This window comes from Micromesistius poutassou (assembly GCF_964030765.1).
Source record: "Micromesistius poutassou genome assembly, chromosome: 1".
Classification (NCBI taxonomy): Eukaryota; Metazoa; Chordata; class Actinopteri; order Gadiformes; family Gadidae; genus Micromesistius; species Micromesistius poutassou.
This window is the reverse complement of record NC_140271.1, coordinates 23,366,683-23,371,682: the sequence shown is the minus strand read 5'-3', so window position 1 is coordinate 23,371,682 and position 5,000 is coordinate 23,366,683. Positions and strand designations below refer to the sequence as shown.

The following is a 5,000-nucleotide window of genomic DNA, read 5'->3' as shown; positions in this document are numbered from 1 at the left end:
CTAGCCAGACGGATTCTCACCCAGGATTGGATGTAAACAAAACGGAAAATCATTTGTGATTGGCTGGCACCCTGGGTCGTTCTTTGCCCTGCCTAAAATTCTTCCCCAGCATTGGATGAAAAGCCTAGTTTTTAAACAGGAAACTCATTCGTGATTGGTTGACAGACATGTCACTCTAGGTCAGCCTGGGTCATTGTACATTTAAACCACACCCCCAACCCACATAAATGTAACCAGCCCCGCTCCTCCTATATCCAATAATATTAATATTAATTAATTATTAATATTTAAATTAATAATTATAATTGTAATTATGTTGTATATTATGACCATCAAGGACATGAATAAATTTACCAGGAGGAAAGGAAAATTTGCCAGGAACATGTTTATTCATAGAAAGATATAACCTTCATCCCTAGGGGAAATTCAGGGTCCAAGTAGCTTAGAGACAGATACATAACATACACATACAACAAGCAGGATTGCAGAAAGGAAATTTCTGGAATACAATCAACAAATAAGAATAAATATACTATACACTAGACAATAAGGATTAAGAAACTAAGAGAAATATACTAAGTAACAGACAAACAAGTTCCACATTAATGTGCTGAGGCAGTATGATAATGGTGACAGGGCAGGGACTAACCCTGTGGTACAGGAGATCTGGTATGATTTGTTGAGGTGCAAATAAGTAAGGCAAGACAGTGCAATTTTAAGTCAGTAGACCAGCATTAAATACTAAAAACGGGTAGCAGCACAGAGATGTATTGTAAACCAGTGTGTGTTAAGGTGCAAAAGGTAAGGCAAGACAGTGCAAGTATGAGTTAGGAGACCAGCATTTGATATTAAATATGGGCTAACTAGAGTAGTTATGTTTACCTATTAGGGGAGGCCTGTGGCAACGTAGCGATGGATTGAAGATATCGACAATAGATAAATAAATATGGCCAATAAAGTGCACAATGTACAATGTAAACATTGGAAGAAAAAATAACAGTCAATAACATGCAATACTAGAGTTTAAAGTGAATTTAGTCCAGGCTGTTGGAGGGAGGGAGAGGCATTGCATGAGGGCTAACATAGCCAGTAGACATTGTAATTAGTGAGGTAAAAAAACTGCAATTTTGCACAGAGCTCGGTGAGCTCCTTGCTGCGGTAGGACGGAGTCCGTACTAGCCATCCCGACACCCCGCCAACGATGCCATCTTCCTCTTCCGACATCATATCTATGGTGGCGCTCTCCCAAAGGTCTCTCTCATCCTCAGCTAAAACCCTGTCTTGCTTCCAGCAGCTGTAAAACAATAAAATAAAGACAATCAGTACTGCACGATGCAATGCGTATGGACAAAACACATCTATTAATGCACCTGAGAAATACTCATTCAGGGTAGAAAAAAACAATGATGGTGCAATGTAATGGTTAACTCATAGCTATAGCAACAGCAACACCTTCTAGTCTATATTGTGATGTGGTATTGACACATCACTAACTGTTGAAAGTTACCAGCCACTGGCTGGTAGCTTATTTATTGTACTGTCCAATTCAGCATTTGGCCGGTGCTAATTTTAAACCCTGCTCACATTAACCAAAAACAGATCTTATCTAGTCTTACCCTCTTACTTCTCGATCGACTCCGAGCTGAATTCTTTACAGCTTCCGCATGTACTGCAAGGTCTGGTTGCCTGTATCTGCAAGTCCTGCGTACCGTCTCATAATGTCTTGCAGGCAGCTGGGAAACAATTAAATGAGTGGAATGAATAGAAAAAAAACCTTAAGTCACAGTAAAAATTGAACAAGGAAGGAGAAAACAGTTCTGCAGTAAGTTACTTACACAATGTCGTCAGAATCAGCATGTTGTAAATCTGAACATGCAGACAACGCTCTGAGCAAATGTGTAGTCACAGACTCGTTATGAGGAGAGGACAGTCTGCGAAAACAAAATTAACGGTTAAGGTCGGCATCTGAATAAAATACTCCTGACTAATCACTCATACGGCACATATATCGCTTATCTTAACCCATCTACAAGGCTAGGGTGTAATAAGGTTCTTAACATTTTAAACGAGGAAATGGCAACATACAATGGCGCCGCAATTTTTAATTCAAGACCCATCCGATAAGTCTATCGATGAAAGTGAATCTCAAAATCAACGTATTCAGGATCAGATGCGTACTCCACCATTTTAGCAAACTCCCATCATCTTTCCCCATGTAGGACAAGCGCACTGTCCTCCCTCCGTCCACAAACATTCCAAACATTCTGGCGCCATGTTAAAGCGACCTTCTGCTGAGCTCGGAACGCTACGGTCAGGATAGGCCACGACTTTACCGTAGACTATGGTCATTTTTAAAATATCTAAATCCGATTTACCACCGGAATTCCCCTTTCACGTATCTAGATGAGTACAGCAGAATGAAAGCATTATTGTTTAAATCTTACCCTTGCTCTGGGTCGTAGGGCATATGATTTGTCTCGGCGTTATGAAGTCGACGCACAGCTGCCTGTAAATCACAAGACCAAAACAAACAATTTAATAAAGCAACTTACACTGGTTCTGCTCATGGGTTATTTTACAAGGCTAATTTTAGCTGTTTGGGCTAGGCAGGCTACTTAAACCAGAGACACTATAGAAGGAGTTTGAGAAGTTTGAGAAGGACTTTGCTTAAACGCTTTACTTTAAGGCTACTTTTAGCAGAGCTAGCTAGGTAGCTAGCAATCACTGAACATAATCTTACCGCGATCTTCGGACGGTGTACCCGCCTTCTCTTCTTAGAGTTAGCGGTAGTGCTGGAGTCTTCCGTACAGACCCTTTTCTCCAAAATGCTGCCATCCGATCCTCCATGGACTGCATCCTTGATTGCGTTATTTTTAATTCAGCAGACATCTGTTGAAAGCCGTCATTGAGCTGCCGAGACAGGCCCGAGATTGCGTTCAACAGCCGCTTCTCGGTGTTCTGCCGACTGGCGGTAGCACTACGGGTTCGCGTCGACGGTTCGCATGCTGAGGAGTTCCAGGAGATAATCCGTAAAAAAGACGGCGACTAGTCATAATAGCAGCTAGAGATCAAAAGTCAAAACCACATGAAACGTGAGAGTACAAGAACTCGTTTTAAAAGTACTCTTGGCCATGTCCTCGCACGTGATTGGACAAAGGGACCTTTGTGGCAAAGCCTGATTAAAACTAATTGTTGAAATGAATTGTTTTGTGTGTCTTTTTAACATAACATTGGCCATTGCTAATGACATACACTACCGTCCAAAAGTTTGGGGTCACCGGTTCATTTCTGCATTGAATTCCATTATATATCAGCTTCATGAAATAATCAACTGGAATGCTCTACGGTCATTATTATTGTACAAATATAAGTCAAGATGTGCTGAACACATATGGGATGGATTCGAGAGTGTTTGGCTTTGATTGTCTAATTCAAGGTGATTTTAGATATGCAGTCATTACAGAAGTTGAATTCTTTAAAATGTCTAAAAATGTAAACATTTCTCAAACAAAGCTTATAATCACACTTAGTTGTGTGCTAAACCATGAAAGAGTTTAGCACACTTTTTAATTAGACATTGGAAATGGTTTGCATGGAACACTAAAATGTTCCCATAGTTGTTGAGCAAATCTTGACTAATTTCTGTGCATTCATAATGTTCATCAGGGGTCGGCAACCCTAGGCATGCGTGCCACCACTGGCACGTGGACGCATAATCATTGGCACACTTGCAATGCGCTACAATGCGGCAGCGTAATCATTACTACCGATTTGTTTTGCACTTTATTCAGTTTTGGGCATTTCCTCCCAGTGCAAATATGTTTAAATGAGTTACTGAAAGCAGTGTTCTGAATTGGGATCAATTAATCGTTTTTAAACCTATGTTGTGAGTAATAGAGAAGAAAATATTTAAAAGATTGTTGCAAGTGGCCTGTATGCATGGCCTTCACATGTTTTTTTGCAAAGCTGTACATGTCTTCAAGATATTGATGTGGATGTTTCCATCATTCTCATATAATGTAATTTACATTTTACATTTCTCACAGTGCAAATCTGTTTTTGAGTTTCTGAAAGCAGTATTTTAAGATGGGATATATGTAATTATAATTTGTAAGCCCATGTTGCAAATATAACAACAAAAAAAAACTTTAAAATGTTGATGCATGATTGTGATTCTGGTTATAATGGAGTTTAATGCTGAAATGAGCAGGTGACTTAAACTTATGAACTGTAGTGTATTCAGTAATTAATCTAGCATACTTTCATTAAATAAATCAATTTAAGTTAAAATGTAAGAGTATAATTAGGCTATACTGAGCCTAATCTATTTATACCAGAGATTTTCTTAAAGTGAAGTTAATACCTTTGTATAGCTAATTTGCATGTGTATAGCTCACAGAATCTGCATTTACATGTTAAAGCTTCCCCTACAATTAGGGGGAGGGGGGCCATGGGGGACGAAACCTGAACTTCTGCGACAATTTCCGGTGCTGTTTTTTGACGGGAATCCCGCTTTTCATGCAGTGATCGGGCGTGTTCCCGGTGGTGTGGCCGTAAGCAATTGCTCCTGGCACCAGACAGGACTTTAAACAGGAGAAAGGATGATTTTTTTTACCCCAAATGAAAATAGCTTACAGCACCTGGTATTCCCAGGCGGTCTCCCATCCAAGTACTAACCAGGCCGGACCGTGCTTAGCTTCCGAGATCAGACGAGATCGGGCGTGTTCCCGGTGGTGTGGCCGTAAGCAATTGCTCCTGGCACCAGACAGGACTTTAAACAGGAGAAAGGATGATTTTTTTTACCCCAAATGAAAATAGCTCACAGCACCTGCTATTCCCAGGCGGTCTCCCATCCAGGTACTAACCAGGCCCGACCGTGCTTAGCTTCCGAGATCAGACAAGATCGGGCGTGTTCGCAGTGGTGTGGCCGTAAGCAATTGCTCAAGGCACCAGACAGGACTTTAAACAGGAGAAAGGATCATTTTTTTTACCCCAAATGA

At 40.6% G+C, this 5,000-nt stretch overlaps 2 non-coding genes across 2 annotated transcripts; both read right to left on the bottom strand.

The window, feature by feature from the left end:
• Positions 1-4,628: 4,628 nt before the first annotated feature.
• On the bottom strand, positions 4,629-4,747 carry LOC311398524 (5S ribosomal RNA). Its single transcript, XR_014664097.1, has one exon. It is a non-coding gene; the product is annotated as a 5S ribosomal RNA (ribosomal RNA).
• Positions 4,748-4,816: 69 nt separating this feature from the next.
• LOC311416463 (5S ribosomal RNA) lies at positions 4,817-4,935 on the bottom strand. The gene has a single exon (XR_014680482.1). It is a non-coding gene; the product is annotated as a 5S ribosomal RNA (ribosomal RNA).
• Positions 4,936-5,000: the final 65 nt, after the last annotated feature.